Here is a 27,929-nt window from a genome sequence, read left to right as displayed (position 1 = left end):
CATTCCAAGTGAGGAAGTCAAAAAAAAAGATGGAATAAGTAAGGGCAAAAGTAGAGAAAAAGCTTGGAAACTGGAGGCAGAAAGAGGGTTAAAGTTATTTACATAACGTACTCATATGCTTAGGACTTTCCAAGTCATTTTCACAGCACTTAGTTGAAGACGGGCATGGCCAATGACTAATGAGATTTATGGATTAGTGAAGTTTTGGGAGCTTGTTACGCTTCTTTGTCCAAATGATACATTTTTAATTATCAACTGAACTGACAATGTCTTGGTCACTTCCTGCTAAAAAGGAAAGGAATATTCTTGCTTCAGTATGAGCCATCATCAGCAGAGAAATCTCAAATAAGACTGTGATGGGTTCACACCTTCAATAAAAGTTTCATATTACACAGTTCTGACCCAGAATGGAATAGTCCTTTGCTGAAGTCAATGGCGTTGAGGGAGCATCTTCAGCATCAGGACACTGATTCAGGTCACCACCCTCAAGGACACAGAATAAGGACCTCACTGGCAATACCCAAGAGAATTATAAATAAAAATACATCTGCACAGGCTTAAAATGCTGATAACCATTGTGATCAGCACAATGCTGCTAAGCACTGCACAATCACAGGCATCATTTTTGATTATCCATGTTGTTCTGTCATATTAACATTAATATTCCTCAATGATGTTGGAACTCAGCAAGAGGACCTCATCCTATATTTCTGTCCATTTAGCAAAGCAACCTAAGATAAAAAGGTACAAAGCTAGTATTCTACATCTGTCACAAACAAAAAAAAAGAAATCCCAATTTCTTGTGTACTCTTAAAAAGATCTGCATTGCTAGTTGGTAGTCAAGTGAAAATATAGATCATCAATGCTGGGTTGAATATAAATAAAAAGAGACAACATTAAAGTCTGTCAACATCACAACTTCTGACCGTATAGGTATAATGCATAATAATGAGAATTGGCAGAGATAGCCCATTTGGATCATATGATCAACAATGTCATTTCTGTTCTACCTTGCTGCACTAATATTCTTTATTATTCCTTTGAACATTTCAAAATGCATCAGTCTTGAATATAGTCGGCAACTGAATTTTCAGACTTCTCAGGTAAATATTTTGCAAATTCCAATAATCTCCAGGTGAAGACATTTTTCTTAAAGTGCTAACTCCTAACTTGGAGCCTCTGGTTCCAATCTCCTGAGGCAGGGGAAACATCAGTTCCATACTATATTGTATGCTTCAATGAAATCATTCACTTGTTCTCAAACTGAACAGTATAGGCCCAGTCTGTTTCATCTCTCCTCATAGAGACAGATGCCAACTCAAATCAATCTGGTAAATTTTCATAGCAGAAAGATAGAAAATGGTTGGTTAAATTACAAGTATATTTTCTTTAGGTGGGGAAGTCATCCCTGAGTACAATACCAAGATACAGCCTCAACAGGACACTGCATAATTGCAATCTAGCTTTTCTCTTCCATTCAGTAGATGCCAACAGTCTATACGCTCACAAAACTCTTTGCTACATCCACATATTAACTACCAGTGATTTGTGTATAAGAATACCAGGTCCGTCCAAACTAGCTTCAGTGATGCCCAATGGTATATTACTTTCATGCAAATTATTACATTTCAAAATACAGGTACTGGTCACCAGCAAATGTCTGTGCAATATGTCAAACTGCCCTGAGGAAGGAGAGACAAATCAGTAATACTTCTAGTCATATATACATTTGACATAGATATAGTCACTATATTTGGGATAATATAGTAATATAAAAGTTGTAACAGTAAACTGTGTGGAGAAAGTTTTTAGTTTTTAAAATTAAGTATCACAATGGTGGGTTTTTCCCACCAGCTAACCATAAATTTACACTTTTCTTCACCTCTAAGATTCAAATTATCAAGCATTTTTAAATTTACCTACCAAAATGTCCATTCCAAATGTTAGTCACCTGTTGCAAGAACTTTGATACATAGGTCTGAAATTTCATCAGCTTGAACCCATGACCCCTTATGCAGTCTGTTTACCCTGAAGTACTAATGGTTTATTTTTGAATGGATTTGAAGTGTTCTGGGCTTCCATTTGAGGAAGATTAGATATTTGTGGTAGGAATAATCATTTCATGATATTTCATGCTCTTGAAGACTTAAGTTTTGACATTTGTGTTTGAATATACAGACTGGATTTACTACCCTGAAGGTGGCAGTATATTATGCCGATATTCACAATCTGTTTGGATTTTCTTTTACGTAGCACACTAAAATGTTTGGCAAGAATTAAGTATTCATCTCCAGCTCTGCTTCCTTTCCTCTAGTGTTATAATTTAGACAGTGCAAGCAAAAGCTAAAAGGCTAAACTTTCATATCAGGTTTGAACAATGAAGAAATAACAGAAAACCTGGACAGTTCATCCTTCAAAAAAAAGATAGCAAATGAAGGCCTAAATCCAGCAAAACTCAACTTTAGAAGAATCAGGAATAGAGAAAGTGAAGCAAAAATTGAAAACAAATACACATTTAGCTCTTGCCAACCATTTTAATGGGTTTTGTATTTTAATGGGTCTTTTTATTCTGGAGAACCCAAACAGGCATTGTGAAAATCTGAACAAAATGTCCATTTATACTGCCACCTTCAGGGTAGTAAATCCAGTAAACACATTCAGGTGCAAATTTCATTGCTTTAAACCCCAAGAATAAAATTTTACCAAAATGACTATCCTATACCTAGTAATTTTGGATGTAATTTTCCTACTACATGTTATATTCAGCACTTTTTAAATTAATGCAATGACAATCAATTTATATTTAATGGCAAATCTGTGCTGTAGTGTCACAGCTGAAAGTAAACTTAGTATTTATTTGCTTTCCGTAGCTAACCCTTTTGATGGCAGGAACACCAGCAAGGTTTATCCTGACAGATAAACCTCTTTTCTTTAAAAGATGTTCACAAAACTGCTTCTGCTCCAAATTTCTACTAAAATTCAAGTACAAGAATCATCTTCAATACATTTTACGTAACTTTCCATGCCTCCAAAGGTAGTATTTTACTGCAACCTGAACTCAGAAAGATTCAATACTCAAATATTTCAATAGCATAATTATCTTTTTAAAAAAAAAACAGATATACAGCAAACATCAGTAACTACTGAAATTTGCAATGGATCTTCAGCTGTAATAGGAGTGAACATCAATTAAGCCATTCAGTTCTGTCAAAAAGTTTTCAGCCTAAAACTTTAACTTTTTCTTCTCCCAGAGCTGCAGCTTATATTACTGAGTATTCCCATTTTAGGATTCTATTATCAATTAAGCTATTCTATATATTCCCGCTGCTTCATGCCAGGTTTTCACATAGCTAGGCACACAATTTTTCATCCAAGTAAAATCAAGGAAGTGATTATGTTCTGACACCCAAATTGAGTCAATTCATAAAATGCCAATTCTTACTTTAGACCACCACCCAATAATGTGGAGACAAATAATTAAAAAGTATACAAGTTTATTAACTGCTAACTCAATCTGCTTACTCATCAGCTAGTTATTTGGCCAAACAGGAAACAGGACAACAAACATTTAAAGCTGCCAGCCATTAAAACTTGTCCCAGTGTTCCACTGCTTCCTGGTTTGATTAATATTAATCTTAAAATCAGATATTTGGAAGCTTATTTGACAAATCAAAGACTGAGAAAGGGCAAGCAGATGATAGGGCAAAATATTAGTCAGGGATGAGTGTAACATGGGTGTAAAACCAAAAAGGGAATACACAGGACTGAGAATGTTATATTTGTACAAAATTAAGGTACGTATATGATACTATAGTGGAATTAGAGATCGGCAAGTATGAGTTTGCGGCCATCACTGAGTCATGGCTGAAAGATCATTGTTGAGAGCTTAACATCCAAGGATACACAAAAGGACAGGCAGATAGAAAAAACATACAATAAGGACAATGTTTTAATGTCATGGGGGATTTCAATATGCAGATAGATTGGAAAAATCCAGCCAGTGCATGATCCCAAGACAGGAAATTTGTAGAATGCATATGAGATGGCTTTTCAGAGCAGCTTGTGGTTGAGCCCACTAGCAGAAAATGCAATTCTGGATAGGGTGTTGTGAAATGAGTCAGTTTTGATAAGGGAGGTTAGGGTAAAAGAGCCCTTAGGAGTCAGTGATCATAATATGATAGAATTCACCCTGTAGTTTGAGAAGATTAATTCCCCATTATTCCACTGTAATGCTAATATATCTGACTTTCAGAGGTGTGAGAGGAGCTAGCCAAAGTTGACTGGAAGGAGAAACTATTTGAGATGATGGCAAGAACAGCAATGATTGGAGTTTCTAGGGGGAATTTAGAAGGCACAGGATAAATACATTCTAAAAAAAAGAAGTATTATGGACATGGATGAGGCATCCATCGTGACGAGGCAAGTCTAAGACAGCACTAAAGCAAAAGAGAGGGCATACAACATAGCAAAAATTTGTGGGAAGTAGACAACAGGGAATCTTAAAAATCAACATAACATGCCTAAACAAATCCATAAGAAGAGAAAAGATGAAATTTGAAGGTATGCTAAGCAATAATATAGAAGAGAATACTAACAGTTTTTTCAGACGTGCAAAAAGTAAAAGAGAAGCAATGGAACACTGGAAAATGATGGGGGAGCAAAGCAATGGGGGGGGGGGGGGGGGAGTATGCTCATTTTCTGAAAGTATATTCCAGCAGCAATTTGAGGAAAAGCTTCAAAGATGGAAAGGAACAAAACCAGTGAGAGAACATATCAGAGTAAGTAACTAGAACAGACCAAATAGAGACTGTGCACCAAATAAGTATTCATTACACAAAGTGCAAAGAACAAACTGATTGGCTTGCAAGTATAAATTCAACTGAGGCAGCATCCTAGTAGCCATCTGAGACCTGGTAGCAAACTGAAGATCAAAACCAAAACATCCCAGATTATAACACCCACAGGAAAAAAGACAAATGGCTGGGGAGGGGTGGGAGAAAGGGAAGCATTGGTTATGAAGGCTCTAATGACTTCTGAAATGACAGATTTTTAAAAATATACAGGAAGACTTCATGGGCCAAATTAGCAGACAGACCATCATACTTTGTTTAGAATACCTAGTAGCTGTACTTATCCCTCCATGGTACATGTGAACTGGCAGACTGGATTCAGAAATTAGACAAATGCAAGACAAGGGTAGTTTATTAATCAAAATAATCAGACCAACTTCTCTGAAAAACGATGCAGTTCAGGTGTCAGTGATTGCAGGTTTTTGCAACATGTTCCAGAATCTGCAAGAGAACTAGTCACATTAGATTTTGTATTGCAATGAACCATATTTTGTTTACACATAATAGTACACAATGTTTCTCTAATAGAGACAATATGTTTATTCAAAATAATCTCAAAATCTTTACAAAGATTCAATATTTAGGTGTGGCCAACTTCATAGGCTAGAAGCTAGCATATTTGCCAGTAGACAGAAACAACAGGGTCAATGCAGAAGCAGTTTTTGGCAAAAGTGACGTGTTCTACATGGCATAATTGAAAAGGTTAAACATGAGAGAAAACAATGCAAAAACAGGACACTGATGATTATGAAAAATATAAAAAAGGAACTAAAATGATGACCAATGATTACAAAAATGAAAAAACTTACAAAACTCAAAAGCAAAAATGTTCACCAGAGGAAAGGACCTTTAATAAAGGATTAATAATATTGTAAATGAAATAAGGAAATAAGTGTTGAATAATTACTTTGCATCATCATTTACAGGAAAGGGAGAGGATAGCACTACGGACTTTGAAAAAATGTTGAAATAAGAACAGTGATTCATCAAAATTAAGTAAACAAAAGTGCTAAAGAATAGCTGTTCTTGGGACAGATTTTCATCCCAGCACTTTACAGGGGGTAAGAACTTTGCAAATACAAGTTCCCAAAATTCTCTTGATTCAATATAACCAGTTAATTCAGATTAGAAATTTCACTGTTAGGAAAGATGAGAAGGAAAACATCATTAAGGTTCGGTAATATAGCATCACCATACATCTTGATAGTTAATTAGAGCCAACATGAATTTATAATGTTGGTCATTCCTTACTAACTGAAGTTTGAAAAGATGATTAAAAGGAAGGATAGGTGACAGTCTATAGATGTTATAAACCTAGACTTTCACAGAGATTGGTTATGTTTCAAACCGATTTCATGAGAGTAAGCTACAAAACATTCACACAATATTCACACCAGGTGGTACAATGGAGCTCCAAATACAGTTAGAAAATTTCTTTCCCATAAGCCAACTGATGTTGGGTTCATTGATAATTTTAATGCTGGCCAAGTACTAAAGACCTGTACTGATCAACTGGCTGGAATGTTCATCGAGATCTTTAACCTCTGGCTTTGGCAGTCTGAGGTACCCAGCTGCTTCAAGCAGGCTTCAATCATACTAATGTCCAAGAACATGGTGACCTGTCTCAATGACTAATATCCAGTAACAATTGCATCCACTGTGATGGAGATTTTTTGAGAGGTTAAAATGAAACTTATCACTCCCGCCTGAGAAACAGCTTGGATCCACTTCAATTTGCCTACCAGAGCAACAGGTCCACAGCAGCTGCCATCTTATTAGCTTTTCACTCAACGTTGCAATATCTGCACAGCAAAGGTGCATACATCAGGATGCTCTTTATCAACTACGGCTCAACATTCAATACCATCATCCCCTCAAACCTAATTAATAAGCTTCAAGATCTGGACCTCAGTACCTCCTTGTCTAATCAGATCCTTGATTTCCTCACTTGCAGATCCCAGTCAGTTCAGATCGGTAACATCCCCTCCACAATCTCCAACAACACAGCTGCACAAGACTGTGCACTTAGCCCCCTGTTCTACTTGCTTTACACTTACAATTGTGGTCTAAGCACAGCTCCAATGCCTTATTCAAGTTTGCTGATGAACACCAGTGTCACAGGCCAAATGAAACGTGGTGATGAATCAGCATATAGAAAGGAAATTGAAAATCTGGCTGAGTGGTGCCATAACAACAATTGTTTACTTAATTTCACCAAGACCAAGAAGCTTACTATAGACTTCAGAAGGAATCTAGAGGTCCATGAGCTAGTCCTCATCAGAGGGGGAGAAGGACAGCAACTTTAAATTCCTTGGTGTTATATTAGAGGACCTGTCCTGGGTCCAGCACATGAAAACCTTTACTTCTTAAGAGTTTCCAAAGATTTGGCATGGCATCTAAAACTTTGACAAATATCTGTAGATGAGTAGTGGAGAGTATATTGAATGGCTACATTACATCATGGCATGGAAACAGCTGTGCCCTTGAATGGAAAATCCAACAAAAAGCAGCCCAGTCCTTCACGGGTAAATACCTCCCTACCATCAAACACATCTGCACAAAACTCTGTCACAGGAAAGTAGCAACCATCATCAGGGACCCCCACCATCCAGGCCATGCTCTCTTGTCTCTGCTGCCATCAGGATGGTGGTACAGGAGTCTCAGAGCTCACTACCAGGTTCAGGAACAGTTACTACCCCTCAGTCATCAGGCTCTTGAACTAAAGGGATAACACAACTTCCCTTGCTCCATCACTGAAATGTTCCCACAACCTACATACTCACTTTCAAGGGCTTTTCATCTCGTATTCTCGATATAAATTGTTTATTTATTTATTATTTCTTTATGCATGAGCACAGTTTGCCTTTTGCAGACTCACTGAACACCCAAGATCTTACATTCTTTCTGTTATAGTTATTATGCTATGGATTTATTGAGTATGCCTGCAGACAGTGACATTACAAAGCTAATATAAAAAAAATGTTCACCCCCTTGGAAGTTTTTATGTTTTATTGTTTTACAACATTGAATCACAGTGGATTTAATTTGGCTTTTTTGACACTGATCAACAGAAAAAGACTCATGTCAAAGTGAAATAGATCTCTACATCATGATCAAAATTAATTACAAATTTAAAACAAAGAATTGATTGCATAAGTATTCACTCCCTTCAAGTCATTATTTAGTAGATGCACCTTTGGCAGCAATTGCAGCCTCAAGTCTGTGTGGATAGGTCTCTATCAGCTTTGTACATCTGAACATTGAAATTTTTCCCCATTCTTCTTTACAAAGCTGCTCGGGCTCTGTCTGATTGCATGGAAATCGTGAGTGAACAGCCTTTTTCCAAGTCCAGCCAAATTCTCAATTGGATTGAGGTCTGGACTCTAACTGGGTCACTCCAGGACATTAACATTGTTGTTTTTAAGCCATTCCTGAGTAGCTTTGGCTTTATGCTTGAGGTCATTGTGTTGCTGGAAAACCAATCTCCTCCCAAGTTGCAGTTCTCTTGCAGGCTGCGTCAGGTTATCCTCCAGGATGTCCCTGTATTTTGCTGCATTCATTTTACCCTCTACCTGCACTAGCCTTCCAGGGCCTGCTGCAGTAAAGCATCCCCACAGCATGATGCAGCCATCACCACGTTTCACAGCAGGGATAGTGTGTTTTTGATGATGTGTGGTTTGGCTTATGCCAGACAGTGTTGAGCCTGATGGCAAAAAACTCAATTTTGGTTTTATCAGAGCATCAAACCTTCTTCTAGCTGACTTCAGTCTCTCACATAGCTGAAATTTCATTTGAATTTTTTTTCTCCAAAGTGTGGCTTTCTCTTTGCCACTGTCCCATAAAGCTGAGACTGGTGAAGCACCCAGGCAACAGTTGTATGCACAGCCTCTCCCATCTCAGCCACTGAAGCTTGCAACTCCTCCAGAGTTGTCGTAGGTCCCTTGGTGGCCTCCCGCATTAGTGCCCTTCTCACACAGTCATTCAGGTTTTGAGGATGGCCTGCTCTAGAAAGATTTATATGTCTTGATTATTGACTTAACTGTACTCCAAGGAATAGTCAGTGACTTGGAAATTTTCTGGTATCCATCTCCTGACTTGTACTTGTCAATAACCTTTGTGGTATTGCCTGGAGTGTTCTTTTGTCTTCATGGTGTAGTTTTTGCCAGAATACTGACTCATCAGCCATTGGACCTTCCAGATACAGGTGTATTTTTACAAAAATTCAATTGAAACACCTTGACTGCACACAAGCTCCAAAGCTCCATTTACGTAATGTGACTTCTAAAACCAATTGGCTGCACCAGTGATGATTTGGTGTGTCATCTTGGGGGGGGGGGGGGGGGGGTTGAATAGTATGCAACGAATTACTTTGTTTTAACTCTGTTTTCACTTTGACACAGAAGCGTCTTTTTCTGTTCATCAGTGTCAAAAAAGCCAAATTAAATCACCTGTGATTTGATGTCGTAAAATAATAAAACATGAAAACTTCCAAAGGGGGTGAATACTTTTTAAAAAAAAATCGGCACTGTACAAACTTAGAAACTTTAAAAATCAGAATGCTGACAGTTACATCACAGATCAACAATCTGTTCATTGATAGGCTGAGTAGAAAGGAATAAGGGATAAATACCCTCCTCCTATTCCTAGTGTCAGACAAGATGTAATTGAGACAAGATGCCAACAGCTACCCAATTTTACCTACCTATTAAAAACCAACACTAACTTTAGGAACACAAGGAATCCCAGAGAGCACTAATATTGAATTATTTTATATAGTATTTCAAAACCAAACTGAAGACAAGTGTACCAAAAAACTAAAAACAATACACTTAATGCACTGATACTAGAATAACATTGTAGAAATCTTCCACCTTCAGATATTTGAACAATCCATAAAGACATGAACACTAATGCTTTATTCTTTTTATCCTTTGTAATTTGTAGCTTTGTCCTTGGACTGTACTACAGCTACAAAACAATTTTCACATCATAATCAGTGACAATAAACCTGATTCTGGTCGATTCAGACTTATACCAATAAAAAAGAATTGCAAATAATATCCAAAATACCCAACTCCGTTTTAATTTCTACAAAGCAATTTACACTCAATGTATACCTAAACCAAAATCATCAAGTGCACGAGTTCTGAAAAAAATCAATAGTAGAAAGTGGAAGCAAAATGATTAAGGGCAGTAACTAAGAACAGGTAGGTTCAGAAAATAAAGAATGTGTTCAATTTATACAGCACCTTTCACAACCACAGAACACCCAAAGCATTGTATTGCCAATGAAGCACAATCATTGTTGTAATCAAGGAAACACAACAACTAATGTGTGAACAGCAAGCTCCAGCAAACAGCAATGTGATAATGACAAGACAATCTATTTTAGTGATGTTGATTGAGGGATAATTATTGGCTAGGATACAGAGGACAACTTCCTGCTCTTCGATATAGTGCCTTGGGGATCATTTACATCCATCTGAGAAAGTAGATTGTTTCACATCTCAGTTAAAAGTCCACATCCCCAACCTATATATTTATTAATATTTTTGCTCACATCTCTAGAGGTCAAATTGAATTTAGTGACAATAATGTCCACAAATAAGCCACAACTGATTCTCAATAAAGTGCTACAGAAGGAATAGGAAATCCATAACTTGGAATTTAGAAAGTCTTGGTTCTATAGGGAACATTGGGGGGGGGGGGGGCTTCTTCACACAGAGTGGTGGGAGTGTGGAATGAGCTGCCAGAAGAAGTGGTAAATGCGGGCTCACTTTTAATATTTAAGAAAATCTTGGACAGGTACGTGGATGAGAAGTGTATGGGGGGATATGGTCCAGGTGCAGGTCAGTGGGACTAGGCTGAAAAATGGTTCAGCACAACCTACAAGGGCCAAAAGGCCTGTTTCTGTGCTGTACTGTTCTACGGTTCTATGGCAGAGACTGTAAAAGTGCAAACAAAAGTTGGAACAGTTAGAAGTGCAAACAAAAAAATGGAGCAAAATGTAAAGGGAGAAATTGGCTGAAAAACAGTATGTAGTGACTTTGCAAAAGGATTTAATATTAACATTGTATTGAAATGGGTTCAGCAAAATTCTTTATGAGATGTGCTTCTGGAGTTTTGAGAAAAATTGTAATTATCCAGAGTAAGCTACAATTATGTATAAATTGGACTAAGTGTCAAAATATTGAGAGGTGAACACAAAAATAAGGTTGTAGATTTGGTAAGGCCCGAGATTCATTTTAAAGGACTTGAAGTGCATACAGTCAGATTCAATACGAGGGATCAATCAAAATTGTGAAAGTTGGTTAAGCTTCATTTGAACATTGTGCAAGGTAAGACAATTCTTCCATGATCAGAACTTAATTCACCAGACAACAAAATTGCACCTGTGGGATTAAAACCAACAGCAGTAACATTAAACAGCATGCAATAAGCACTTGTTTAAGCCCAGGTGCCCTCAGCTCAATTAAAGGATTCAAGGATGGGAGAAACGGCAAAGAGTTTTCAAGAAAGGTGGCAAGTCACCTCTTGAAGGAGCATATTCATGGATCTAGGTTGGACTTTCAAAAATTCTGATCCTGGTTCCATGACAATGAAACAATGTATGTTCCATGTTTCTTACTGACATGTCATCCTACCCAGTAGTGATCACAAACCTGGGAAAGCACAGAAAAAAACTTATCGAGTTACAGTTATGCATCTTGCAGAAGGCACTCACTGCAGCCACAGTACATCAGTGGCAGAGGGTATGAATACTTAAATTGAAGGATGAGATATCACACAACTTGGTCAGAATGACATTGGCCTTTTCAAGTATAATTAGAGCAGCATTTATCCTGGTAACACCTAATATATCATCAAACTCCTAACTTGAACCAAGTAACAGTGCAAGGGCTAGTAAAGTCAGGATGTGTTACTTGCCATAAAACATAGAAGAAATAGGCTATTTGGCCTTCCAAATCTGCTCCATCATTCTATCATGATTTATTTTCCCCCACAATCCCATTTTCCTGCCTTTTCCCCATAATCTTTGATGACCTTACTGTTCAGGAGCCCTTAAGCCTACCTAATCAATCAACCTACACAGCATCTGTAGCAATTCCAGAGATTCACCACCCTCTAACTAAAGAAATTCCTTCTCTTTTCCGTTCTAAAGGGACATCCTCATATTCTGAGTCTGTGCCCTCTGGCCCTAGGCTCTGCCACAACTGGAAACATCCTCTCCATATCCACTCTATCTAGGTGTTTCAGTAATCGACATTTTTCAATGGAACTCCTCCTCATTCTTCTAAACTGCTGCGAGCTAGCAAATACACCTCACACATTAATCCTTTCATTTTAGGTTATTTCTTGTAAAATTCTTCTGGACCCTCTCCAATGTCAATACACCATTTCTTGGATATAGGGCCCAAAACTGTCTGGTCAATGACTTGAAAATCCTTTCTTTTATATTCTAGGCCTCTTGAACTGAATGCTAATATTGCATTTGCCACATTCTCTGAACTAACTTTACTTGGATGGAGAAATGTATAATGACAGTCATTTTCTTTATTGGAGGTGGACTGCAAAAGGCAGAGACATGAATGAATGTAAGTTTTTAAGAAACTCTATTTGTTATCTCATTTTCATTTTCCCCAAGTTTTAGAATTTTCTTCGAAACACTAAGATACACAAAGCAAATATCTAGAACAAATCTAGGAAAATCATTAACAGCCATTGGCATCAAGATGCTGAACTTAGTATACACACACAAAGACTGATGCGAAGATACAATATGCAGTTAGTCTAATGGACAGAAACATAAAGCCCATAAGACATAGGAGCAGAATAAGGCCATTCAATCCATTGAGTCTGCTCCACCATTTCATCATGGCTGATCAATTTCCCTCTTAACCCCATTCCTCTGTCTAATCCCCATAACCTTTCACATTCTCTTTAATCAAGAACCTATCAACTTCTGCCTTAAACACACCCAATGACTTGGCCTCCACTGCTGCCTGTGGCAACAAATCCCACAGATTCACCTCTCTGACTAAAGAAATTCCTCATCTTCATTCTAAATGTAAGTCCCTCTACTGAGACTGTGCCCTCTGGTCCGAGAGTCTCACCCCCATTAGGAAACATCCTCTCCATATCCTATATCTAGGCCTTTCAACATTTGATAGGTTTTTAAATCTCTCTAAATTCCACAAGCAAAGAACCAGAGCCATCAATTGCTCCTCATACACTAAGCCTTTCAATCTCAGAATCATCCTCATGAACCTCCTCTGAACCTCTCCAATGTCAGCAGATCCTTTCTTAAATAAGGGGCTCTAATATGCTCACAAGAGTCCAAGTGAGGCCTCACCAGTGCCTTTTAAGCCTCAACATTAAATCCTTGCTTTTATATTCTAGTCCTCTTGAAATCAATGCTAACATTGTGTTTGCCTTCCTCACCGACTCAATTAAAATGCTGCAATAGTTGTTTCAGAATGCTGAACTGTTTAATTGCAATACAACAGATATTATTACTATGCATAAATGGATAGCAAATCCAACAAAAAAAGTCTTGTATGTTTAGAGACCAAATATCTTTAACTGAAATTTTCTATTTCTGTGTCCTTTCTTTCAAGGAAATATTGCCTAACGAAAAGACCATATAGTGGTCAAGGAAAAGGTAAAACATTGCTAATTATATTGATAAACATTTTATCTCAACTTCATAAAGCAATACATTGATTATAAATGTAGAAATCAAGAGATATAGAATAACAGCACATAATTTTCTGTGAAGTATAGATAGTTTTAATTATTAAAAGCTCTAAAGGTTCATAGCAAATGTTAGAATTAGAGAACATCTGGATACTAGTGCATGGATGGTACTGGGGCTAGAACTGCTGCCATGGATCTCTCGTGACCTAGGCTTAATCTTGACAGTTTTGTCAGTGCGGGTCTGAGTTCCTACTACAAGATGGATTCACACACATCTCAGGTTTTTCCCAAATACCAAAGACATACTGGTAGGCAAGTTCATTGGCTACTGTAAATGACCACTTTGCAAGTCAAGTATCAGGAGAATCAGTGGGAGTTGATGTGCATGCAAGTGAGAATAGGTTAAAGATAAGTGGGGAAATTGGAATCAGGACCTAGAGACAACACAGGTTCATTGGCCTTTATGGCCTTGTTTGTGAAATAAATAGACATGAAGTTAACCCCTTCCAGATTAGCACAGCAAATCTTACTGGATAAAATCAAAATCCTAATTATTCACTATTTCTACTTAAACACTTCAGAATACACATTGCCAATAACTTACATTAAAGCTTAAAATCAAAGACAATAAAGAACTTCCCCAGCACCTTTACTTAATATATTCCAGTAACAGTTTTTCGTTTCTGCATTTCAATTTAACTGATTGATAGTCAACAAGTACACAAAAATGTCACAATTTTATGTAGTTCAAAAACAAACCTTAAATCTGTACAGCTATTCATAAAGTTGCTTTATACTCCATTTAGAAGGCCTTTTAACATAAAATTTACAATTAAGCAACAGATCAGAAATGCCAACATTTCACTAGCCCCTTTCAACAATGTTTCAGTCAGTCTCTCAATGTATTCTTTCCTGCCTTTTCTGTTCATAGAGCTTCTTCTTACTTCACCTATGCAGCCTTGAAGTGGAGATCAAACAGGAGTAGATTGATTGGTGGAGAAGGACAAGGATCACATCTAGCTCTTTTACATCAACAGCTTAACCATTCTATATGTGAAGCATTAGTCATAATAACAAACACCTCAGGAGGTTGTGCATCTGCCCTAGTTCGGAGACTAAAACCTCAACACCACTGAAGTCTATCAGAATTAAAGTAAGGGTGCAATGTTGAAGACTGGCTTGTTCATATGAGATTAAACCAGGGCTCCATGAGTTCATAAACTGAAGTACCCCTTAGGACTATTGCAAAGAGCAATAGGTAAATTATTCTCTCAAATCAACTGCACAAAAACAGATTTACTGTTTATGACAACTATTTGTAGGAGCTTGCTGTGCACAAAATGACACATCCTATATTGCATCATTGGCTGTACAAGAAACAAGTACTTCACTGCTGTTTAAAGCTCAGGGGCACCTCATGACAGGAAAAGGCATTCTCATCATTAAAAAGGAAAACAATTCGGGGTAAGTTAACTAATAGTGTAAGATAGTGGGGGGAAAAATCATTGATTCACCTAGTACAGAGATGCATAAAGGAATCCCTTATTTGAGTACTGATGCTTTGAGTGATGAAGATTAGTTGAGGAATCATAACTTGTAAGTCATAAACTAGTTAAAAATGTCACATTCAATCCAAGTAAATGAATTCAACCCAAATATAACCCATTACTATACACAATTAAACCTCCTTAAACCAAATTTTTTTCTATTGTTTGGATATCTGAACTTCAGTTTAGTTACCTCCGAATGGAAACAGCTCAAGTATTTAGGAAAGGTTATTCCATTTCATATTTTGTACATTGGATTACAAGGATCTTACAAGGAATAAAAACAAAGTGGAATCAAATCTCTTGCAGTAGGGCAACAATTGTATGATGCTTAATTTAGATAACTAGCATGGAAAATATTAAACTGTAGCATAGGTATGCCAAAGTGTCACAGGAAAATGTTTATTAAATTCATATCTTAAAAATACACTTCCAAATTTTCCTGTTTAAACATAGTTGATATGCATCCAACAAAAATTATCTTAAAGCTCTCAAACTAATAGACCACACGAGATGACTGAAAACCGAAATTCTACTGCAGATTACCGATGCATTATGAACATTGTTCACTTAATTTAAAAACACTAAGGAACGTTGTAAAAAGTTGAGTCACACTGCAAATGTCAGTGTCAGTTATTTATTCAATCCATAAACTAATTTAAACAAAGCTTTAAAAAGTTTAATATTTTGTATTATGTATTAATAATCTAAATCAGCCTACTGTAAATTATTCTAACAATGTTCCATGATTTATCAAAAATTGAATATAACTCTTTCCAAATCTGTAGTATATCTAACATTTAAAGAATTATATGCAGATAACTTAATATAATTCATGATCACACTATAAATTATAATTTAGGACACCTGACAAGAGATGAGCAAGATCTTAAATGCAGATATGGTCTAAAAAACTTCAAATGAAGTTTTCTAAAAATAATAAAAAAAACAAATATTCCATTTCACTAAAGAATGATTATCCACCACCAAAACTTAGCTGCTCAAACTTAATTCTTTATAGGCATGGATCCATTCAGTTGTCAAATAACTACCACTTGGTCAAATTTAACTGCCCCAACATCACAAATAAAGCCAAATGTGCACTTCAATTTCATAAACACAGATCGTACATTACAATATTTTCAACTTCCATAGGTAGAAGCCAAGCACCTACAGCCTTCCACGGTAGCCAGCTGAGCAGGTAGATTTCTCCAAGAATGCCACTCATTCAATACATTATCAGATTATTTCCAGTTCAAAGTCACTTTCTTAAAACAAAGGTTTAAAAAACCCCACTAATCATTGCACCACTAAAAGAAAGGCGACGCCGCAACCCTAAAAAAATCACATGCAGTCTTAAATCCAGCAGGATGGTGGGGGCTTGACGGAGCCAAAGGACGGGATAGCTTGAGTCTTTCTTATAATTACTGTCAATGACCGGAGTCAAATTAAGCTGCCATCTTAGGTTAAGAGCGATTCTTTGTGTACAGGCTGTCCAGAGAGAAAACGCTGACCAAACAAACGACTGGAGAGCTCCCATCCTCCTCATGGAAAAAAAGTTAGTTTACTGAGAAATGCATGGGAATAGTTTTATAATTCATTTAATATACAGTGGGTTAAAGAAATCTGAAAGCTAACCTGCAAGTTTTTTTTATTTTAAAAAGTGTGCACGCATGTTTTGCCCCCCTCCCGCCCCGAACAAAGAGGTTTACAATGTGTGAATGTGTGTGTGTCCTTGCCGCCGAAGACAACGACAAACATGGATGATTAAGCCTTGATGATGGTGAAATGTTATGCCAGTGCTCGAGTGCCGTGTGGGATCTACCCCTCCCCTTACATTCCCTATTGCCCCCTTCACCTTGATTTTTTTTACTCCTTACGTTTTCACAATTGCACGTGTTTTCAGTTTTCTCTTGAACTCAGTTTTGAAATATACAGTCACATGCGCACACTTAACAATTTTAAAAGAAACAATCCACTTATTTTGAACAGTGCAAATGAATGAATGAAAAAGTAGATCTAGATCTACAGTTTCACGCATAGCTTGGGCTTTACAGTAGCGCAAAGTGTCTATAAAGCCCAGCTTACCAAAAACACACTCGATTCTAAAGACCCGAGGTCTTCTTTCAGACCACATTCTTCATCAGACAAAAATCACTGGCTGGTCCAAGAGAACAACTAACCAGGACTGAAACCGACCACAAAGAGAAGCGCCTTTTTAATCTCAGCCTTTTGGTGGGTGTTACTCAAATACGACTGGCAAAGGAAACAGTAACGGAAACATTAAACACGCTGTTTGAGCTGAAAGTTAAAACAGTTCAACCCTGCTCAAAAATAAATATTTTAAAGGCTCTTCCATCCTTATCGCAGCGCTGCCAAGCTCCATTATCTCACAAGTCTGTGGCCCTCACAGCCCTCTCGGTGGCCAGTGCTACCCCCACCCCTCGACCCTCAGCGGCGGCAGCTGTGTATGTGCGTGTAAGTGTGTGAGTGTGTGTATGTGAATGTGAGTGTGTGTGTGTGTGAGTGAGTAAAAGAAACAGAGAGAGAAACTAGCTCAAACCATTCGAGTCCACTCCGGTGACCTGTGGGAACCACGAGCGCCCAAACCACACACACATACACAGCGAGAGAGAGAGAGAGAGAAACTTAAACTAACCCCACAATCAGAGCACACAGAACAGGACGGTACACCGATACTCAATTATTACAAGAGAGGGACAGCAAACTCACTGCTGGCTATGAGGACAGCACAGCTCTATTAATGAAATGTTAATGGCTGCTTTTGCCAGCGGCAACGCACTCTCTCCAGTAGTGGTAGTTAGTAATCTCGCTGACCGCCTGCCCCCACCTCCTCCTCCCCGTCCTTTCATGTTTATTTACAGTCAAATTTCCTCTAACTCGACCCAACCGCCGACTCTCACACACTTTCTCTCTGTACTTACTTTGTTGGTGTTCCTTTTTTTAAAAAAAAACCAAAAAAAAATAAATTGTTTTTTTTTCCACACTCTTCTTTCGCTCGTGCCTTTTTAGATATCGTTAATTTAAAAAAATGGTTTATTTTTTTATTTTTCAAGCAGTTTATTAGTCTTTTTCCCCAGCGGCGCTTCACGCGTGTTTTATAGTTGTGATAATCTCCTCGCTCGCCGCCTGTCCTCACTCACTCACTCCTTTGTGTTATTTCTCTCTCACCAGAAGTTGGAGCCCCGGCTTCCCCCGCGCGTTCTCGCCGCTCCTCTCCTCCTCTTGTCCCCCTACAACGCGCGCCACGCCGTGCGTGCGCGACCCCGATTCCGCGTTTACGTGCTCAATGACTCACGTCAGCGACTCTGATTTGCATTTTTCTATGAGGCCTCCGGATTGGACGTCCACCTCCCCCACCCGAGCACGCGGCCGCGAACGCAGAAAACGGGCCCCGAGGAAATTATTTCAAACGTCAAGGCTCGCGCTTTTAACGGCTCTGTCCGCCGGCCGGCCGCGGAGAGGGCTTTCGCTTCTTTCCATTTCTGGCTCCGGAGCTTCAGAATGATTTTTATCTTTCGGTTTTCAAATGCAGGAGAGTGAAATAAAAAGGAAATGTGCCCTCTCTTACGTTTACCAATGGGGTGGAAGGTTAGTGCTGTTGACGCGAGCCCCTGATGGATCTGAGCCAATCGGCCTTGACGTATGTTTACACGTCCAAGGGCCCGGATTTTGCCCCGCTGTGATGCCCGTTATGTTACGTAGATGAGCGTGTGAGGGGATCCTGAGGCGCGGCCGCGGCCGCGGCCGGCCCCGATAGGCAAACTGTCCCCACAGCAATTACCGTCCCGCACGGGGACAACCAACCAAGCCAGGCTCGGGGGTCGCGCACTCTCCCCTGTCTGGCAGAGCCTAGGTTCCACCCGGCTGCGCTCCGTGTTGTGTTGTGTGGCCATCATTGTTTATTCCGGCTACCGGCCGACGGAGGCGTGAACAATAAAATGGACCCGCGCCCTGCTCGGCAAGCCTCGCAAGTTCCTCGACACCAGCTGTAGTTTAGTACAAGCAGGTTGATGTTGGGCTTAGTTCTGTCAGGGGCGTTCGAATTAAACTCTGCGTGGTGAATGTACATGGGTTTTTCAACAGATGCAGACTACCTGGCCACCACCTGCTGTTCTCTCCCGAGGACAACTTTGCGACAAGTGACCGTTGTAAGCCCAGCTTTTTTTTTGGACGTAAGTTAACGTGGCACAAGGTGCAATATCCTTTCGTACAGCAGGTGCACAGTACGCCTTGGGGCAGCCATTTCCAAGTGTGCGCAGTATAAAACACTTGTAAATGACACGCGTTTTATTTTGTGTAATAATAAGTATTACGTATTATCTCGGACGTTATAAAATAGAAGTAGGATTCTGTAAATTCAAGCTTAACATAAAAGAACAAGTTGAGTTTAAGTAGTAACTTGTAATGTCTAACTACTCAAGCAGCTTCTGCGGAGAAAAGAAATTAGTTTCGTCCTTCACAGACACTGTCCAGTGTTGCCGGCATTTTCGTTTTACTTTCTGATTATAACACAGTGTTTTGGGTTTCATGAAAAAGCTTTTTCATACCTGGTATATGTTCAGAATATATTCTAGAAAACAACATATGAAACGATGTGTATGAAAAATAAATTTACCAAATTACCAAGCGTTAGAAATGAATTAAAATTATATTTCATAACCAGTAATGAGTAGATGGAATCAATGAATATATAGGTGATAAAATGGTCCAGGAGGGAGGGATATAGATTTCTGAGCCTTGAGAGTAATTTAGACAACCTTGTCCTCAGTTGATGGGAATCCACAACTTTTTTTTCTGGGACGTGAAAATTAGGGGAGATTTTACCTCAGTAAGAATTAGTACAAGTGTTTTATACTGTGCTTCTGAATTCCAAAGTAAATCAGACAGGAAAGTGCAGGTTAGAAAAGTAGTAAGTGAAATAAATAGACGGTCAACATGAAATGGGGTCAAAGTACAGAAAGTGCCGATGATACTAAGGTAGGAGGTGTTGTGGATAATGAGGTGGATTTTCAAAGCTTGCAGGGAGATTTATGCCGGTTAGAAGAATGGGCTGAACGTTGGCAGATGGAGTTTAATGCTGAGAAGTGTGAGGTTCTACATTTTGGCAGGAATAATCCAAATAGAACATACAGAGTAAATGGTAGGGCATTGAGGAATGCAGAGGAATAGAGAGATCTAGGAATAACTGTGCATAGTTCCCTGAAAGTGGAGTCTCATGTAGATAGGGTGGTGAAGAGGGCTTTTGGAACGCTGGCCTTTATAAATCAAAGCATTGAGTACAGAAGTTGGGATGTAATGCTAAAGTTGTACAAGGCATTGGTAAGGCCAAATTTGGAATATTGTGTGCAGTTCTGGTCACCGAATTATAGGAAAGATATCAATAAATTAGAGAGAGTGCAGAGACGATTTACTAGGATGTTACCTGGGTTTCAGCAATTAAGTTACAGAGAAAGGTTGAACAAGTTAGGTCTCTATTCATTGGAGCGTAGAAGGTTGAGGGGGGATTTGATCGAGGTATTTAAAATTTTGAGAGGGATAGATAGAGTTGACGTGAACAAGCTGTTTCCATTGAGAGTAGGGGAGACTCAAACTAGAGGACATGATTTGAGAGTTAGGGGGCAGAAGTTTAAGGGAAACACGAGGGGGTATTTCTTTACTCAAAGAGTGATAGCTGTGTGGAATGAGCTTCCTGTAGAAGTAGTAGAGGCCAGTTCAGTTGTGTCATTTAAGGTAAAATTGGATAGGTATATGGACAGGAAAGGAGTGGAGGGTTATGGGCTGAGTGCGGGTAGGTGGGACTAGGTGAGTTCGGCACGGACTAGGAGGGCCAAGATGGCCTGTTTCCGTGCTGTGATTGTTATATGGTTATAAAAAATGTTAAAATGGCAAATAGAGCTGTTGGAACAAAATGCTCATAGTGTTCAAGATCAAGTAAATTAACTAATACCATATATGGAAGTAAATGATATGAGTTAATTACTCTTACTGAAATGTGCTAAAGGTTGACCAAAGATGTAACCTCAACATGCAAGGATATTGATAATTAGGAATGCTCGGTGCTATGAGAATGAGTTAAGTAATAGTGGTTTCCGGTTAATTGGAGCAGCTGCTTATTTTGAACATTTCTTAACAATAACAAATCAAGAAAATAGCCAGGATTCCTTTCATATATTTGGGACGCTATGCTGCTTAATTGGGACAAGAGACAGTTACTGGTATAACTGCTAGACATTACACTGTGCTTAGAGCAAACAGTTAACGTCAGTTGTATGTGCTTGTTATGTTTGGGCCACTGGATGCTGATTCAAAAAGGAGTGATTTTTGATCATTTTGTTTTTTTATTATTTTGACTTTTTTTTAAAAAAACTTTTGAGATCCTTACTAAGATGCCACAAAAAGATTTAATACAAACCAAGGGTGTGCGTGTCAGTACACAATGTTATAAAAACAAGTCAGCCTAGCTGAGAAGCTGGGTCACAAAGATTAAAAGCAACAGATGGTTGTCTTAATGGAAATGTAGGCACCACATTAAATTCAAGAAAGCACATGGTGAGAAAGGTAGTATTGATACTGTAATTGCAGAAACGTGTAAATCTACAAAACTCCTGACTTCCTTTAGAACTTTTGTGCATTTGATATCTATGACACCGACAAACAGGCCATGCTGGATGGTTCGTTTTGCGACAAACACACAATACTATCAGATTCAAAGAAAAGAATGGATCAGGTTCAAAGAAGACTGTTCAAATATGTCAGAAACTAATAAAAATAAATTGTTGATTATCAGGAAAAGTGTTAAATCTCAGTGCTTTAAGGGGCTAAGAATGGGTGATTTACCAATCGATCACTGTGCTACTAAGAATGTGTGGATGACTTCTGAAAATGTTTAAGAAACGGCTAATGAATTGGGATACAGAACTACAGTGGAATTCTTTTGCTCATTGACAGTCGTGCAGACCACCCTAATGTTCTACACATTCTACATCCTAATGTAGAATGTTTGAGAAACTTCCTGCCTGCCCATACAACAAACATCCTTGGTGTAGCCAATTGACATGAGAAGCAATAAAAACTTAGGCATGGTATTGTGGTAAAATTAGTTAATCATATTTTCAAAGCAATTGTTGAACATCTATTGGCATTTCAACAACCAAAGAAGTGAATGCAAGGCTTAACCTTTTACAGTTTGATAGTTGGTGAGAAATAAGCAGCAAGACAATTCAGAGCTCTTTTGCTCACTGCGGTTTCAAGCATTCAGGCTTGGAGATGCTGGAAGTGGCTGGGAACTTCACTACTTTAACAAGTTAGGAACTACTAAGAATTCAAAGGTATCACCTTGAATGTTACAATGAAAATGAAGATTTAGAGAATGCAGTCGTTGAAAGTCAGAACATCAAGGCAGGGAATATGAAGATGAGAATAGTGATGGCGATCACACAACTGACGAGTTAGTGACTATACAAGATGCCAGTAAATTTATTGTTTGATTATGACACTACTTCATGCAGGAAGGAAATATTAATCTGCACGAAATGTCATCTGTTTTTGTTAATTTACGGTCAATCAAAAGAGCATGCCTACGTAAACTTGATGAATTCTTCTGTCAATAACCATTACAAACTAATAGTTTTATGTTACTTTAGTAATATCAGTAGTGTTGTAATTTGTTTTCCACTGTTTAAATACATAATTTGTTACTCAGTTAAATGGTAATTTGTATTTTTTATACCTTTTTAACTATTTCCATGAAACTTCTATTGGGGGCAATTATTCTGATATGTTCCAATTAACCAAAATTCACTGTAATTGTTGTAAAGGGGCCTATGGAGAAGAATGGCCATAATAAGGTAGAAATTTACAGTGAGCTTGGAAGCAACGTAGTTAAGTCCTAAAGACTATTAAATCTTAACAAACTATGAACATAAGGAGAGAAAGTCCTGCGATTGATTGGGATGGAAAGCATTTAAACTATTAAGGATTAATTTATTGCAGGGGGTGGAGGGTATTTTCCTTTTTGAGACACAAATATCCAACAGAAAAAATGGCCCCCATCTGTGGCTGACAAGAACTCTAAAGAAGAAGGAGCTTAAAATTGCCAGAAATAACTGTAGGCCTGAGGATTGGGAGGATTAGTACTCGATGGAAAAAATATCAAGAAATTGATAAAGGCAAGATACAATATGAGAGTAAACGGGCAAGAAAGATTGAAACACTCCATCAGAGCTGCTGTAGCTGTGTAAAAAGAAAACAAAAAAGCAAATGCCTTTGGCCTTAAAATTTGGCAGAATAATTTGTATTGAAGCTTAAAACAAAAGTTAAGTAACTGTTTTGTGTATGTTTTCAGGGATTAAAGGCATGAAAAATCTTCAAGAAATACCAAAGAACCAGGTTCAAATGAGAATGGGAACTGAAGGAAATGACTACCAGAAAAATTAAAATTAAGTTGGTGAGACAAAGCTTATGAAACCCAAGTACCTGATAATCCACATACAGGAGCTTTGAAAGAAGTGGCAAGAGAGATTACAAATCTTGCCGTTATCATTATCCAAAATTCTATAGATTTCTGGAATGTCTGGTTGGAGGACAATGTATGCAAGTCAGCTAATTAAGTGAGGGAGGGAGGGAGAAAATTGAACAACTGACCTGTTAGACTAATGATAGAGGAAAAATTGCTTGAATCTATAGTGAAGGATGTAACATGAGAATAACCTGAAAATAATAAAAGGATTGAGCAGAGTCAACAGGGATTTATGGGGGGAAAAGAAAACCTTTTGACCACTGGATGTGGTGTATAATGGATATTCCACTTAGTGCTACCTTCCAGAGCACTGATAAGTTGCAGTGCTCTTAGACCTGCAGTCCAAACAGTTACTGGTACTTATCCTACCTAGACATTTCCTTGGGCTCTCCCGTGTTGTTCCGTGAACCTGGAGCATTTTTACCCTACTTCTATATACAAGCACTGTGTAAAAAATCTTAGCTACATTCTGTATTTGTCAACGTGGAGCAGAGAGCATATTTATAAATCTGGTGGAAGCAAAGGATGTTGGGAATGGTGGGTGGTGCACCGCAGGAAGAGTGTGGGACAGGTGGCAGAGAAGGAGTGCTGGGCAGGAGGGTGGCACGAGTGCAGATGTTCCCAGCCCTAAGCCACCAAACAAAGTCATTTGATTCCAAACAATTGATTTATTGGTCATTACAGAATGTCTCTCTAGAGTTTCTCGCTCCCTCCTCTTTTGCTTTGTCTTTTTCCAGCCATGATTCCCCTCTCCTTGCCCTCTTCCCACATTTAGTCTGCAATAGATACCCATGTCAGAATCAAGTTTGTCATCACTCACATGTCATGAAATTAATTTTTTGTTGCAGTAGTAATAGTGCAATACAAGAAACTACTACAATACAGTCCAATTGGATATGAAAGGTAAGCTTGCCGCTACTATCACATTCAAGAAATGGTCACGAGCTCCACATCTCAATGCTGATTGGCTGTAATGCTTGTCCCAACCCTGTCGTTATTATCTGCCAAAGACAGCTTTTGTACATTGCCTTGGTGGTTCACTCTACACAGTACCATGTTATGAGTTCTCAAGAGCGCCAGTGGAGGGTGGGGATTTTTTCCAGAATCTTAGCAGAACAACGTTATAATCTTCCCTGCTTGCACTTTAACAACTTCTGCAACTTGCACTTGCAGACTCATTCCTGTGAAGGCATGGTATGTACTAGGCAAGATGGGCAGTATATTTGATTATACAGGAGGTTGGTTAAAAAGGTAGAGCATGCAGAACTGGGGTTAATCTACTGACATGGATTGAGAACTCTTCAACCTAGAATGTTAACTCTTTTTCTCTTTTCATAGATGCCTCCTGATCTGCGGAGAATTTCCAGCATTTCTGTTTTTATTCTCATTTTCACAGTCTGATGATATGCAAAATGGCCAATGTTGCAACAGCCACAATTTTCCATTATATTTGTGGCAAGTATATGCTCAAATCTCAAAGATGTAGCATGAATCCTCTTAATAAGAAAGCCAATGAGCTCTATTTTGCATGTAAAATTGGCAACCAAGACAAAGCCTGGGCACCTCACATTTGTTGCACAATATGCACTGTTGATCTACTTACGAAGTAGTCCATTTAGAATTGAGATGAAAAATTACTTCATGTAGTTGGTGAATCTTGGGAACTTTGTGCAATAGAGGGCCACAGAGTGTTAATTATTTAATGCATTTAAAATGAAGATCAGTAGATTTCAATATATCAAGGGAATAGAGTGATATGGGCGATTGCATGATCTTGATGAAAGGTGAAGCAGGTTGTGCCAATTATTAATCTCGTGCTTCTGTTTTTTGTGATAAATTATTGGATGCAGTATCCAGCACACATTCTCTACCAAAAATATAACAGCTCACTGTCTCATGAGCATATAGAGATGAATATAAAATGTTCATATGCTGTTAATGCCCACATATGATGTGGGAATTCAAAGCAAACTGCAGTAATGTCATTCACTGCTTCTTCATATGGTAAATTCATAGTTCAATGAGTGCCAGAGGAAGCTCATTTCTAATACTGGTTCTGGTAGTAAAGGAAGATTAGTTCATAGCATGGAAATGACACCCTTCCCTTCTGATGACAGAACAAGTACAAACTCTCAGAAACCCCGTAAGTATTTATAGTTATTGTTTAAACAATGATGAGACTTTCTTTAACCATAATTTAGTACTACACTCTCAAATCCAGTTTATTCTGGATGCTATTCTAATTCATTATTTGTTTTGAGCCTTTGGGTGTTTTATCAAATAATTCAAAATTATATATGAAAATTAGAATATTTAATTTAATTGATATGAATCTGGATTTACTTGCAGAACTATTGTACCTGGTTCTGAACAGCATTGCTAAGACGTACATCCTCTATCATCACCTAACAATCATCCTCAAAAACTTTGCTTCAAGAAAATGAAATATTTCTTCAAAACTGTATTTGAGTAAATTGCATCTGCTCACCTTCATATGTCAACCCTTTTGTCCCTATAATCAACTCCATGAACTTGGCTATATCCATTGCAAACGCATTTTCATAAACATAAAAGATAAAATTTTGAACGGTACTCCAGCTGTAATTTAATTGGTGATTTGCAAATTGTATCAGAACATCCACTTTTATGCTTTGTACCCTGTGCAATAAGGTAAACATTACATACTGTACTTGGATGCTAACTTAATGTTTTATATATTTGGACCTGCAGATCCAATTATATTACAAGTGTTTATAGTCTTATTCAAATAATAATTTGCTTTGTTTTTTTTTAAAAATAAGCCTGCATTCATGTACCTCATCTGTAGGCTTTTGCAGATACTTACACACTTTTAAAATCTTTTTAGTCCTCATCTTTTTAACCAATCTTACTAGCGACTTTGCTTACATCCTATTCACTAAAATAGTATTGATCCCTGCCACAATCTGGTGTGTGAATTAGTTTTGCTGTGGTAATCCAGTTGTTCAGAAATGTCTTTGTATCATTTTGTAATTTAAAAAAGCTCCTCATTAATGTCGGGTGGCACATCTCTAATTTTAAGACTGTTCTTTTCTGGACTTGTTTTAGTAGGGACAATAAAACAGTACTCTATTTGAAGTCATTTTCTCTCTCCAGATGATTGGATTTCCAAAACTGAGCACAGTGCTGAATCAACTAAAAGAATTTTCTTTGAGTTGAATTCTAGCTTGAGGCATTCTTTAAGTTTTTGCATCCTTACCTGTTGGCTAGCTTATAGTGAATTGTGTGTTTCCATATGCAAGTTCATTTGCATCGCACTGCTTAATCTCACCTTCAGCAATTAAATGAATCCGTAGAACTTTGATCTGAAGTGAATGATGTCACTTAACATTGCAATGAACTCCATCTACTATGGATTTGTCTAGTGAGAATGGTCATGTAGGAAAATATAGCAACTCTTGTTGTTGACCATGTCCCATAAATAGCAATGAGTAAAATAACAGCCAATCTTTTTAATGATTTTATTGTACAATTAATATAGATTAAAACACAGAGAAATTCCTTTTTTTTCAAGAATGCGGTTTTATTATCCATGTGAGAGTACATCGGTTTATTAAATGAAAAAAATATCTAACTTCTCATTATGAAATATCCCCTCAGCCTGGATTATCTGTCTGCTGAAGTGTCAGGAGTACACCTTAAATGTATGATCTAATTTAAGGTTAACATGTCACAAATTACACCTAGTTTCTTTAGCGGACACTGACACAGGCTTGTGTTCTGAATAACATGTTGTTTGGTCCATGTTACTAAGACCTGAAATAAGTTGATAAACAGAAATTGTGCCAAATCTGTTAAAATAATTGGGTGTGTAACTGAAGAACCAGTTGATTTAGTACTTTTGGATTTTGGAAGGTATTCGGTAAGGTAATATAGTATGTTGTTACATCATAACAATATTAATAGGGATTGAGTAGGAACAGAGATCAAGATTTGTTTAATGGGCTGGAAACAGGAGGAAGAAGTTGATCATTTTTGGAATGACTAGGTGTAACCAGTGAAATATCAAAGGGATTCTTGTTATTTTTAAAATCTCTATCAATAACTTGAATGAGAGTATTGAATACAGGGCAATCCTGTTTTGCTAATATTGCAAACTTGGGTAGAAAGTTGGTTTTAGGAAGATTAAGAGGGTATTTTGACAGGTCAAATCATTGGGCGAGAAAATGAAAGATGGAGTGTATGAAGTTGTGTATCGGTCTTCAGAGAGATGTGTCTGCAGTTGTTACAGAGAATTATCTTTAAAATACAGCA

General features: G+C 37.9%; 1 protein-coding gene across 5 annotated transcripts in view; it reads right to left on the bottom strand.

Annotated features, from left to right (window-relative positions):
* Positions 1 to 18,524, bottom strand: part of chd7 (chromodomain helicase DNA binding protein 7) — a 225,670-nt gene extending 207,146 nt beyond the window's left edge. For 3 of the 5 annotated variants that reach the window (XM_059981646.1, XM_059981679.1, XM_059981670.1), the window contains exon 1: positions 18,040 to 18,342. The gene's annotated coding sequence lies outside the window, so the exon portion shown is untranslated. Of the gene's footprint in view, positions 1 to 18,039; positions 18,349 to 18,413 lie in introns of those variants that run through there. The other 2 variants (XM_059981663.1, XM_059981655.1) reach the window with 2 other exon arrangements.
* Between the last annotated feature and the right edge of the window lie 9,405 nt (positions 18,525 to 27,929).

Source organism: Hypanus sabinus, chromosome 1 (assembly GCF_030144855.1).
Source record: "Hypanus sabinus isolate sHypSab1 chromosome 1, sHypSab1.hap1, whole genome shotgun sequence".
In the NCBI taxonomy this organism is placed as follows: domain Eukaryota; kingdom Metazoa; phylum Chordata; class Chondrichthyes; order Myliobatiformes; family Dasyatidae; genus Hypanus; species Hypanus sabinus.
Note: the sequence above shows the minus strand (reverse complement) of the source record. Positions and strands in the feature narration are given on the sequence as shown.